Genomic DNA, 14,339 nt, shown 5'->3' with positions numbered 1-14,339 from the left:
AATACCTGTTTGAAAATGGAAGTGAGAACCTACTTCCAGTTTATACCCTCTCCCAAGCAGACACTCACAGTATTGATGGCCAGTCTCCAACAGGCAAGGGCTGTGAACAGCCACCCCTAACCTGTGGGGAGATCTTTTGGACCTGTGGGGCACACCATGGCTCCTTTCCTGCACTTGTACTTGGGGAAGTGGGTTCCCCCCTTGGAAGTCACTGTGGGGAAGGGATATTGCACACCCAGGTCTTGTCCCAGCAGGGAATCGAGCTACATCCAGGGTGGGCATCCAAATTTCAGTTTATACTTATCTGATGTAGTGAGCAAGTGAGATACCGTGACTTCCACCAGGTCCATGACTTTCCCTGGATCTGAGTCCTGCAGTGATGGAGAACACAAACAGTGTTTTCACTTAGGCTGGAGTGGGAGGAGAAAGGTCTGTGTCCAGTTGAACGCTAAAACAACATTATTGCTATTTGAGTTTAGCTACTCTGAGTGAAGCACACATCATGGCTTTACCTCCTCAGGGAAGGGCACCTAAGGAACTAAACTGTAGTTTATTACAAACTGTGAGCATTTGGGGTTCAGCCCAGAAATAACCTGTGATTTTCCCAAAAGGTCTCAGGCTAGTGCTGGGCAGGGATTAATCCTTCCTTCTGACAGACAGGAACCAGCTATGCTGGGGAATAGAAGAAACAGAACACAGGCTAAGGTGCAGGCAGCATATTTTTGGGAACAGTTTTAACTTCTAATTTCCTATAGATCCAAGCAAGCTCACAGTGCTTCTGAGCAAGTTGTTGCTAGCGAGCTGTGATTTCTTCTCCTCCAGATAAACAATTATTCAACTAAGCACAACTATACAGCCAAAAATAGTTGAGCATAGGTAAGATCATGCTAAGCATATTACCAATATGAAGTTGGTTTTTTTTAAACCTTTCAAAACAGCTGAGAAACTATTCAAGCAACGTGGCTTTCCTTTAGCATAATTCTCTCCCATTATCCCTCAGCCTTTGTCCTGCTGATGGGGATGCCATCGCATGGAGCAACAGAGTTCCTCCTTTCCCCTAGCTGTAACTCCTGAGAGGCTGCAGTTCTTCCCACAAAATAACAGGAAATCTAGATAGGACCTGCTAAATCCTTGGCTGAAACAACAAATACTCCTTTGCCACATGCAGATGTTGTGAAAGTAGTAAGGGCTGATGTCCATTCAAACACAGCACTGAATGGATTGCCTTACATTCTGTAACCTAGAAAGCACGCAGCAGACACTGTGTTTGGGAAGAGCCAAACCTCTTGTAGTGTCTACCTTTTTGACTACTGAGCTGGCAATCGACTGGAAAAAAAAAACCAGCAGCAAAAGCAGAGAAGGGAAAAGAGGTGCAAGACAGAGCTGAATGTGATGCCATAGGTGGTACTTTTGTAAACCACTCCTGCCCCTGCAAGGCACTTAACCTGAAGTGTACGTGGTTTCTTCCCCAGCAGCATTTTTTCTGCCCTCTTTTGTCCTACTGCATAATATCTAAGTATTTGACTCTCTTGTGATAAGCACTACACGCTTACTACTAATCGTGGTGGATTTTATTCCCTTGTTCTTTTTTGAACTTCCCTTAATTTCTCTTCTTATTTCTGATTGGATCAGCTATAATTGTTATATTGATTTTTGTATTTTCTAGCTGCAATTTACGAGCAGTATCTTTTCTATTTGCTACTGCTTTCAACTGCAGGAACAGTCTGAATGAATCAGAATTAGGTCTAGTTGCAGCTGAGCTGTGGAAACCTGCTGAGCCATCATAGCTAGAACCCTGGATCCCAGAAACTGTCATAAATAAAAGCCATTATGAATAGTACCTCATGCCATTTCTGACTGTGAGCATATGGCAGCATACTCTGTATGGCCAGGGAAACAATAACTACTTTATGCACCTATTTGAATGTTAATACAAGGAGCTTTTCTCTGATGTTACACAAAAACACCAGAGTTCCTAGTTACAGAATAGCATGATTTCTAAATTCTGCTTCAAAGCTTCAGTGAATCTCCCTCCTCCTGTCTGTGAACTGAAAAGCCAGACCCAGCGTGAAGGAGAATTTATTTTCTATTAGAAAAGGAGGCAACATGGTGAGTATAGCTCTTGCGCATGACTCCACAGGGCTGAGTGATGCGCCGGAACCTTCGTCCCCTTTCCGAGGCAAGTTTATACCAGAAAAAACTAGCCAAAGGACATGCAGAATAAGCAATGTAAATAAAATAAAATGTATCTGGTTAGCTCTGAAAATAGGAGCAAGCAGGGAAGAAGCAAGAGGGGAGTAGCGGAGTGGAGGGAATGGGGATCTCCTGAATGAAGCTTAGAGCACAGGAGTGAGAGGGATGTCTGCAATCATTTGCCTGCAGTCTCGTGCTGTCCTAGGCAATAAGGTTTAATAAACTCTTAATTAAAACACATCGATTCCTATCCTAAAAACAAGTTACAGGAGTTATGCCATCTTTACTACAGGAAATTTCCTTAAAAGCTCCGCTTCTTTTCTAATATGAAAACACTGTTGTGCCAATCCTGTCATGTCTGCTCAAAGATATCTTCTCCCCTCCACCCCCCTTCTTCAGAGTCTTCTCCTCTGGCAAACCTGTAGGTGACAGTCATATCCTCTCTCAACCTTTGTTCTCTCGAGCCTGAAGAAGCTGTACTTCCAATTTTCTTTCATAAGATAGGCTGCTAAGACCATTGTACCCTTCTCACTCATACCATCTTAAATTAATTTTTGAGAGATTATACACAGAGAGCCACACAGTATTTCAGATAAGGTCATACTGGAGCCTTGTACGTAGCATGGAAATTGCTACACTAAAACCAGAACATAATAGCTTATGACCCCAATGAGCTTTTTCACAGCTATGTCTGTACCTGACGAAAACACATGACCCGGCTTCTCCTCTGCTCCCAGCTCAAGCACCACTTAATGCCTGAAATTCTTGTTCATGGTCCCAAAGTGCATAACTTTGCATTTTGTACTATAATGTTCCATCACACTTATATCATTCTTGATCTCAAGGTCATCTAATTATTTCTATATAATTTGGTAATTCACATTTTTTATTGTGAATATGTCCCACATTTATGTCACCAGAAAAAAAACCCATTAATTCACCCCCGCTTTTGGTATTGAGGTCATTAATGAAAATATTAAATCAGATTATGCCCTAATCCGATAATTGTCGTTCACTAGGCACTTTCTAACAGTTCTCATTTCAGCATGGTCTTTTGCCAACTTCCTCTGGGCCACCTTGCACCATCACTTTATAGTTCTTATACATCAATCTCCATCTTAACTTAATTAAGTTACTATAAGTTTAACTAACATTTTCCCATCTGGCACAATGGTAGGTGTTTTACAGAAGCCTAGAATACTGCTTACACATGTACTTCATTTTTTTCCCCTGAGCTTTTCCGTGCCTTAGAAATGGGGAGGACTGAGCCAGATCCGAGTAGCCTGCAATCCTACAGACGTGTTGGACCTATGCTACCAGGAAGATGCAGCAGCTCAGGGGGTAGGAGGCTGAGAAGCCCAAAACATCATTGCCCTCCGTGCAATCACCTCTGCCTCTCAGCAGGCTCGGGGCATCAACCGGGTTTGGAATTCAGCCTTCTCAGCATCCTACATCATGAGGTTGGGAGGGAAGACTTGTCCTTTTTATTCCTCCCCGATGGGATGACAACAGACATCACTGCAAGAAGATGCGTTTGAATATTTCCTCCCTAAAATCGATTTGTCTGGAAAGGGCAAGAGATTAAGGAGTTCAGCTGGAACAAGATTTATTCCCATGCATACACATGTGGTTTTAAAGCATCTTTCTTATCGTGCACAATAGTAATTCCTGAAACATCACTCTTGAAACTTGTTCGTTCAGCACAAATGCAGTAAAGGAAGTCCCAGGTGCTACATCGCTGTCAATTCCTTCAGTGCTTGCAGCTTTCTTACAGCCTTCTAAGAAGTTCAGACTCCTGATCTAGCCTATTTCAAGACTGCAGAAGCTATTCAGGATGATAAAGTCATACTAAAAGCATTTGCAAAGCTTTTTTTTTTTTTTTTAAGAAAAGTCAGAGCTAAGACTTGCCCTTTGTGCTGTTTTCCTCTGGTATTACACAAATCCTGTGAGATTTTTCTATTAGACCTGATGACCAGATACCTTACCCTTGGCAATAAAAGGCATATCTGTGCATGAGCCAGAAACATAAATGTTGCATTTCTTGGCCTTTCTGTTAATGGTGGTATTCACACTCATTTAGGCTTTTTATCAAAATCTATATTCGGTAAGTACTGTGGATGTTAAAGGGAAAAATAATGGGCTTGGCATTATGCAAATGCATCAGAATAAGCCCTTGTTATATACAGCACATCCAGTGAACTACAGAGTTTTTGACTGCTAATTTTCCTTTGTCAAAACATTTAAGATTTATGGCGTCTTGTTTTATGCTCCTATCATACTCCCATTTATGACTCAAGCTTACTGGTAATCTTCATTGCAGCTAATGTTCTCTTATTATGTCAGAGCATGACATGAAAAACCTTTTAAAAGATAGCATGAAAAAATTAGTTTTTTTGTTCACGGCAGACTATCAGCTCCTTTAGGCCATTTGCAGTTGAGACTTTGCAGTCTGGTGCCGATCTCATGTTACCTGTACCACAACTGACACTTTGCCAGTAAATAGTAACTTATGTGAACTACAGAAATATCTTCCTGTTCCAAATCTCTCCATGTTCCCATTTTACCCTTCCCATCTAGGATGACTTAAAGTAATACAAAGTCCCTGAACACATCCCAGCTATGCCTGTTATGCCCCCAGCAAAATTTGATCCAAACTTCAATAGGATGGGTTTTCAAGTGCCATGGGTTCAGAGGGGCTGGAAAGTTTCTGAGTTCCTTTATTCCTCTTTTTGTTTTATGGATGATGCAGTTGTTAGCATAATGTAGGCTCTAATACAACCAGTAACAGAGAAAGCAGAGATGGTGAACTTAATCTCAACATCAATGCTTTTTTCATTTTGTTCTTTATTGAAAAGGTCAGCTGTAATTAAGGTGCTTACTTATTTAAACACCTATAGATAAGGACAAATGATCTCACAGAGCACTGCCATGAATACTTAGATAAAGATAAGCTAGATGTTTTCTAAGTGGCTGGGTCTAATTAAATTTCTCCTAAAATACTCTTGTAGAACTGGCTGGAGCAGTCTCAGATTTCCTAGCAGTTATCTTTGAGAATTTCTGAAAAAAAAAAAAGAAAAAAAAAAAAGGTGGACACCCAAAAGATTGCAAAAAGATAAAAACAGTGCTCCTTTACCATAAAGGTAGGAAAGAGAATATTATAGACCACACAGCTTCAGCTCTTGGAGAAATAGTGAAATAAACAGTCAAAGAATGCATAAGCAATTAAAAGAAAAATAAGGAAGACTAGAAACAGGCAACAATGATTTGTTAGGAAAAAATGATGTATAATCAATCTAGTTTCTTTCCTTGGTAGGGTAAAACGCTTGTATTTAGCGAGAAATTGCAGCAGATATCATATAACTTGCCTTTAGTAAGGTTTCTGATCTTATCTCCTATAACATCCTCACAAGCAACCTAGGAAACACAGTCTAAATGAAACTAGAGGATGGAAACCAAAATGTCCCAAAAAACATATCCAGAGAGTCTACGCACCCAGCAAGTGTATGCTGTCACAGTACAATCCCACGCAATACATCTTTCCACAGAGACGTATCCTCTAATTGTTTCATTTATGACCCAGATGATTAAATATAGCATGTGTGCTAAACTGGCAGGTCTGCAAACAAATCAGGTGAGAGACAATGCAAAGTTTTACATTTAGATTGGAGCTACAGCCTCCGCAGCTAAAGGACGTAGAACAGGCTAGCCAGCCCTCTCTCAGAGCACAGTTAGGAGGCTATGAAGAAATACAAGATGAACAAGGTTTAGAAGGGTTATGATCCTGCCAAAAAGGCAGTCATCACCCCAAGAGATTCAAAGGGACATAAAGTCATCCCTTCCTTCTCCTCAGGGCTCGCAAGGCTTCTGTGGGAACAGCGTGTTCCGTTTTGGCCAGCACGCTTCTCAGCAGATATGGAGCACTCAGGAAGGAGTCATGAGTGGCAAAAATATCAGTTTTCTGAAAAAAAATTGGGGCTAGTTGGGTTTAGGGCAAATGCTAAGATAAAGCATTTAACAGCCTTCATCTATGCAAGAGAACACTGTAAAAGAGCTCTTACCCGTGTCAAAGATAGACAGTAAAAAAAAAAAAAATCTAATGAACTTCAACTACAGCAAGGGTAGATATTAGGAAAAGCTTTCAGCAGTAAAGATAGTTAATTATCTATGGAATTTGTAGGAATTCCATCTCTGAAGATCTTTAGTTCAGATTCAGATAAGTAGCCCATTGAAAACTCCAATTTACCCATAAAAGGTAAAACCCATTTTTCTTCTCCTTGTACTTTCTAACTCCAGACTCCTTTCCTCAGTGCCCATTAGATTCCCCATGTCTGTAATTCCTCTCCCCTGACCGAAAGTCTGCCATGCTTTTGTAGCTCCTTCCTATAGCAATTCCCACCAGCATCCCCTCCTTCACCCTTCTACTGTAACCCCTTCACCAGATTTTTAGCACACCACATTTTCCCTTCTGCTACATTAACCCTCTCACCTTAATGGGCCTCTACATCTTCCTTCATCCCCATACAAGCTGTACGTGCTCATCATCTAGTTGGCAAGGGATGATGCAGTCCCTGGGACACATTTGACCAACTAGAACATGCGTTCCTCCTGCCAGTTACAAGCCATAGCTGGATGCATTGTCCTCTCGCCTCTCTGGTGGGAGGGTGGCACACGTGTATTCCTCTGGGCCAGCCAAGCCATAGCACCTCTGAATGGTAGGCAGCCCACAGAAAATTCTCCACAGGCTGGGTTAGAAGACCTATTCTGAGCAACTGGGGGGGTGATGGGCCCTGGCTGGTACAGAGATGGACGGACTACCTGACTTCTTCCTGTCACTACTTCATGGACTCATAGAATCATTTAGGTTGGAAACGAGCTTTAAGACGATCGAGTCCAACAGTAAACCTGACACTGCCAAGTCCACCACTAAACCATGTCCTTAAGTGCCACACCTACACATAGACGTGGCCCTCTCTCACGCAGATGAAGCTCTATTCCAGTAGATCCAATCCCACTTTCTTTACCCTCCTCGTCCTCAAAAGGAAGAGGCGGTGGTGAGGCAGCAGACAAACAAGTTAGAGGTAGCTTCAAGCAGGCCTTCATGAGAAAACATACTTTGGAAAGCAAAGTCCACTGCTACCCATAACAGGAGCAGCAAAAGCTGTTCACTCTCCAGCACTGGCTGAAGCTGCTGTGGACCAGCCCCATAAACACAGTCCTCTGACAAGCAAATCGTCAGACTTGCTCGTGATACTCAAATGCAGATTATCCTGTCCTCATTACCACAAAGGAACAGCACAGACTCCGGGCACTTTCTTCATCAAGCAAGCTAATGTATGGCAGGCTTTATCTCTAGGTTTTACTACAGCTAAACAGCTATTAAGTGAATACAGACGTCTATATAGGATTTGAGGACCAACATTTCCATACAGAGTTTTCACTCACTGCTTTCAGGTGCCTGCACTGAGATTGCCAGAACTCAATTTTTAGAAGCACCAGATTTTAGTAATTACCAGTTATTTTCAATGAAATCCACCCCAAACGTGTCTGAATCTTCAGTTCCAAGTTGATCACTTCTGATTAATATGAAATTTTTTAATGTGTATGCTTCCCTGTTAGTACTGCCTCATTTCTGACACATGCCTCCAATTGCTCTAAGCTTTGCAAATACAAGGCACATGCTGGAAAAATCCAGTAAACATTTCACTAAAGCTGTACATTTTAATTAAATAAAGTGTGATTGCCAGTCAATTTTTTTATTTTTTTTTTAAAGGAACCAATAAGTCTTATTTGAGCCTCAAAATTAAAGGCACAGGTCTTGAACTTATCATCATCTGTTTTAGAAGCTTGTACTTTTTGACTGTGGCATACTTCATTTTGACATGTCCATCATTTTTCAATTGGATGTATGCTGCTATCCAAAATCCATTATTTGTGCCATGAATTGCATAAAGCTCTATTATTTACTTCTAGCATGGTATAATCAGACACATGCATCTTTGTTGGTTTTGTTACTGGCTTTCACTTTCCAATAAAGAAACCCGAATACATTAACTTAACATTTTAATGAATCGGTAACAGTAATGGGCACTTAGAGTATAGATTGCTTTTGTAACGTGCTACTGTATTGAGAAGTATGCTGAAGTGTTGTCCAATCTTTACCAAGTAGTTAAGAAAGCATGATTTATTTTGGACTAGTTTTATTAGGCAGTTATTGATAGCTATATAATGAATGATCAGTATGCAAGGAAAAGCATTCGATTGCTTCTTTCAAACAGTTCTTGTCATGTAGTGTAAATAAAATAAACAACCTCCTTTCAGTGACTGCCTAAATCACAGAAGAAATCCCTACCAGTATTAAGTGAAGGGCCTTTTTTTTTTTTTCCCCCTCTTAAAGCAGTCATTGTTCAAGCATATTACGAAACTGGGTATTTTTCACTTGTATGTCCATGACTCAAAATTATCCTGCACATGTTGTGAAGGTGGTAGCATCTCTTCCTCTTTATTCCTTTCACATGAGTGCAGTACAGTGTAGCAAGACAAAACCCCATATTTTCTTCAGAGAAAGGATGTAGTGGTTCAAGCTGTAATGAATCTAGACTTTGTTTCTAGCAGTGGTAATCCTCCATCCCGCATTACCACACTGTTCAAAGCCGTAGCAAGATCCATGGCTGAAACTGAATTTCAAATGAAAGCTAGAAAGTGGTTTTGATCTCACCAAATGCAAAAAAAACAACCAGGGAGCTACATGTAATTTTGAGAAATAAGACCATGATATCCAACTACCTGCTCTCCCACCAATAGCTGCTGTCACCAACTAGAAAATTATTAATCAATCACAGATTTATTCAAATTCATATTTTGAACAACATCCAAGCATGTTTGTGAAATGCATCACCAAGAAGCCATCTGTGCATTTTCAACTATACCATTTATATTTCATAAAAATCAAGCAGCTGTTTTGCTGTGATTTTTCTGAGCCTTTAAAATTGGCTTTCAAGACCCAAAGCCATAGAGGTTATAGAACATAAACCACAAAGTGTCTATTTCTGTTTGCCTAGAAGGGTGGATGATGAGAAAAACTTACAAGATACATAGAGAAATTCTTAGTGCTGAGTTATGTCTTTCCAATCTCAATTAGAATGAAAAGTAATTGCCAGGATTATTTTTACCCTCCAGCCTAATTGCCCAAAGTCTCTCCTTCCATTAGAAAGGGTCTGATACTAGAGGTGAGAATGCAAACCTGAACTCCTGATAAGGAAAGCAATCAGACTATATATTAAAAATAATCATTGTGTCTAACTCCAGAGTGAAAAAGCTTAGGTTAATATTAAGCCTGTATAATATGGGTAAACAATTGGAAGAGATGGCATTTTATCTGCTGGGTACTGCATTTCCAAGCACAGATGAGTTGCATTTACTGGAAGGCAGCTAATATTTATGTTGAAGGCAGAAAGTAACAGCGAGTCACTGTTCTTTATCTGAGACTTTGTTCACTGTTACTGCCTGAACCAATATAAGCTATTTTGATTAAAATGGTAATGCATACCTCAGTACAGGCAAGTAAAACATGCACTTTAAGTTTAAACACTATATTCTGCGATTAGTTACATTTCATCTAAATATGATACATTCCCCTTTATTATGGAAAAGAAACTCTCCAATATCTTTGTTGTTGTTGCTTCACAAGACACCGTAGAGATGCAGCATGAAGAGATTAGATATAGGTAGGAAGATTAGGAGGAATAAAAAGGAATTGTATCTTCCAGTAAAATCACAAAATCACAGAATAATTCCAGTTGGAAGGGACCTGGGAAAGTCTCTAGCCTAACCCTCTTGCTCAAAGGAGGATCAACACTGAATTCAGACTAGGTTACTCAAGGCTTTGTCCAGTCAGGGCTTCAAAGCCTCCAAGGACGGACACACCATGACCTCTCTGTGCAGCCTCTTGCAGTGTTTGTCCATCTTTACGGGGCAAAAGTGATCCTGCCCCAGCCATCTCAGTGGCCTCCCCTAAACTCCCTCCAGTTCACTGATGTCTTTCTTGTACTGCAGGTCTCCAACTTGGGTGCAGTACTCTAGATGGGATCTAATGAGTGGTTACTTCCAACCACTTTCTCCTTCATATGTCCAAAAATGTCTTCTGAGAGGATTTGTTCCAAGAAACAAAGCAAGTCCAATCAACCTGTAGTTTCCCTGATCATCTTTCTTGCCATTTTTAGAGACTGGTGAGACACAGCTGTCTCCCACAGGGCTTACCAACCAGTTTCCTAAACGTGACAAAGCCTAGTCCCCTCAGCTCCAGGGTCTACACTACCACTTCCCTTCCTCACTCTTGTCAGCATCTTCATCTCCACCATTTAATGATCACGACAGTCAAGGCTGCCATTGTTTGTCACCTCCTCGACCAGATCTTCCTTGTTTGAGGGTAGCCGATCCAGGAGGACATCACATCTAGCTAACTCACATAGTATTTGCGCTAAGAAATTACCCAACACACTCCAGACGGTCCCTGCACTTCTTGCCTCCCACTGTGCTGCCCTTCCAGACAGGGAAGTTTAAGTAGTCCCCTAAGGACCAGGGGCTGTGACCCACAGAATTCCTCAGACTGCTCAAAGAGGACTTCATCCTGCCCCATATACTTGCCACCCCAACCTGCTTCCCCATTTAATGGCAAGCTGTTATCACCAGCCCTCGTGTATTTAATTCAAAGCCCTCCTCACTATGTTGGCAAAGATGTCTTTATCCACCTTCTCAGCCAACTACGTAGCCAGTTGTTACCTTGCAGGATGGGTCCACTCTTATCCAAACTTCTCCCCTCACCAATTGGATCAAGCAGGGTTAACCAGGTCTTTCACCTTTGCCCCTAAAGCTCTGCAGCCATTCTTTATTTACTCCACACCAACCATAGCAGCATCATTGCTGCCCGTGGTTGAATGTGCAACATGGAATAATACCCCGAGGACCAGAGAATAAAACGAAGGGGTACTTTCGGTCTTTAATCTCAAGCAAACTGACAAGCAGTACACGCAGAGCGAACCATGGGTCTACTGACTTGATGGCAAAAGTTGCACTGACTGAGCGAGGGAAAACTTCACCCTGTCTCTTCGTAATTCTGGGCCTGATCCTAGCTGGATTTGACTGTGCTGGGTGTAGCCTGAGGTTATGCCCTTCCCGAAAAAGGCTGAGGCAGAGCCAGCACTACTGGAAATAGGTGAGCAAGTTGGAGCTCCCCACAGCAGGGCTTGGGGTGCTCCCGCCACAACCACATTTTGGCAAGGCAAATTACTAACCCTGAAGTGAGGTAATGCTCAGCTAAAATGTTTTAGAAGTACTTTGTCGTTTAGTTAGTGTCATACAATGCCTAGAACACGAGCAATACCCAGGGGCTCTACAATAATATTTAAACAATCAGGTTTATTATCTGCTTGTTTTAATTAAATGCCACTATTTTTTCCCTAGAGGAAGAAAGTTTTTAACATTAAACAATTTAATTTGAAGTAAATGGGCCTCTAAAAGATATATCATTTACTCTGATTTGATTTACCCTGCACAGAAGATTCCTATTCATGAACTATTAATATGACTTAGCCCAATCAGATACGTTTCATTTGTGTCCTACTTCAAATCTTTAGGCTCTCCCATCTGTCAAAAATGTTCGGGCTGCTGAATGATAAAGCCTTGTTGCTATGGCAATTAGTTCCATTACCTAGGTGACAGTACTGGCATGATGTCACTACTAAAGCGATCTAACTCCTGAAATATTTTTAGCATCTGTTGCAGATGAACCACAGTAAAAACACCATTTATCAATGACCCAAAATACCCACAGGTGATGGGAAGGAAGGTACAGCTTGACCACCATCTGTACTACCTGGAGAAGTGCAGGTAGAGAGCAGACTATACAAGTGGAGCATCTGGATTCAGCAACTCTACCAGAGAATGACAGGGAAGAAAAGGCAAACATAAGCAAGAATTAAAAAAAAGAAAAGAAAAAAAGAAAACCTGCAGCTCCCTTGTTTGGGCAACAGCTGGATGAACTGCACCACTCTGCTCCCACCACATCGCCCTCTCCTAATTCACTTGAGTAACATGAAGCCACATGCCACAGACGCATGCATTTGCATATTTTAAGCCTTGGTATTAATTATTATGCAATATTTAGTCACACTTTGAAGTCTCAATCAGGGGCCAAAGTCCCACTGTACCAGAAACTGTACAGGCAAACACAACGTTTGAGACCCTCTGCACTCTCAGAGCTTACAGACTTGCAGAGGCGTTCAGGTGATGGTGATGCAAGAAGCAGTTACTGCCATTTTCCTGGTTATCTACAATTTATGAAAGCTTTTAACTTCTAGTCACACCAATTCATAGAGCCCACAGTGCAACTGAAGCCCACAGGTAGCAAATTTGGCAGTGATTAAAAGGACAACGATGGTAGCATCTGTTATGTTTGGGGTTTTTTTTTCTCCTCTTTCCTTGGCTTTGCTTCAGATTTCTGGGGCATGTTGAAGTGAGCTGGTACTAGTTGCATAGTCAGCAACTGGATTGCACCTGCTTTGACCAAGCAATCTGCATAAAACATGACAAGATTTTTCTTCTACTTCTTTCTGAGATTAAACTCCACATTTTGGAAGCCAGCCAGGGAGCCAATAGTTATGGGAACACCCTTAGCTGCATTAATGCAGATGAAGGACTTCATTAATCTTTAAGTGTTCAGACCGATCAACAAAAATGTTATTTTCAGTGTCACATACACTAGGTCTCTTCTTCCCCCTGCCAGGCTAGCGTATAAGCAACTAAATACAACTGAGTGAAGAACTTCTATCAAATAACCAATGAGAAGAATTCTCTTCCCTTTTTCCGATGAAAAACTGCTCCCCAAACGAATAAATTATTGGTTTATTCATTATTTAGAATTATAAGGCTATGTTTACAGCAAGTAGTCCTTGATCCATAAATCATTGGCAAACCATTAATTATACACACTCACCACTTGCTGTCTTGGTTCGTCATATAAATCATATGGCACCCTGAACAGGTGAATGATACCTCCTAAACATTACAGCTTGTTGCTTTTATGTCACTTTTCCCACCCTCCCCATTCAGACTTTGTCAGGAAGACCTACATCCCACTTGCACATCAGAAGCCTCTCTTTGTTCATCCTTTCTCTCCAAATATTCATGGATACAAATCACATTTGCAGCAAACCTCTGAACTTGCCTAGTTCAAGATGTAGCTCATGCTCTCCTTTGTGCTCTCTGCCTGACGAACTACCATTGCAAAGCTGAAAAAACCCATAGCAACAGTGCCATTGTGGGGGAGAGAAAAAAAAAGCCTCTCTGATGAAGATGCAGACTGACTTCACAGTTGTAGGGACTGTACTGCCCTTACTCCAAATTGTCAACAAATCACCAGAGGAATCCTACATGTGGGCACACTTCTGACATGGCTGAAGGTCACATCAGTAATTTCTTTCTCACAGGGATTAGTATTTCATATTGGTCTTCTGCTGGGACATTCACATAAATTAACACTGGTGACGTGCCCTTTACTTGCTGGCCTGTGGACCTTCATTAAGCTGGAGAAGAACATGGTTTTCTACCAGAAGCCACAGCCAGTGTGTCTTTTACTAACCTGCCCATGCATTATTTCTTGCATTTGTTCCCACATTGACAATCTACTCTTTGAACATTCGTTTCTCTCTTACTTTCTACTCCTGCATTCACTGATGATGGGCGCAGATGACAGTGCCAGAAGCCCACATGGCTGTGGATCCAGGTCTGCAGTTTTGCAGCGTAGTTCAAGAGGTGAGAGAGGTCACACACGGTGCTAACCTTGTGTGTCTGTTGAAAACGTATATACGTTTGACTCACTGGCTTTCTGTGAACTACCAAGAGAGGAAGGTTTGCCATCCGCAGTTGAGAAAGGGGGAATATTAAAGCTCATTTATGAACAGTCACAGTACCCAGCCAGAGCTATAGCAAGTATAATAGAAATTTACCTAATCCAGCTATTCAGTTGACAATTTTCTTACCAATACCATCTGAGATTCCCTACTCTCTTGCATTTGGGGACATTAGTGTTCACACAGGGAGAGGCAGAGTTCTTATTCTTGATGCCCCAAGATGTGTGCACTGTATCTTCC

Source organism: Haliaeetus albicilla, chromosome 13, assembly GCF_947461875.1.
Source record: "Haliaeetus albicilla chromosome 13, bHalAlb1.1, whole genome shotgun sequence".
Taxonomy (NCBI): domain Eukaryota; kingdom Metazoa; phylum Chordata; class Aves; order Accipitriformes; family Accipitridae; genus Haliaeetus; species Haliaeetus albicilla.
This window is presented reverse-complemented; position numbering follows the sequence as displayed.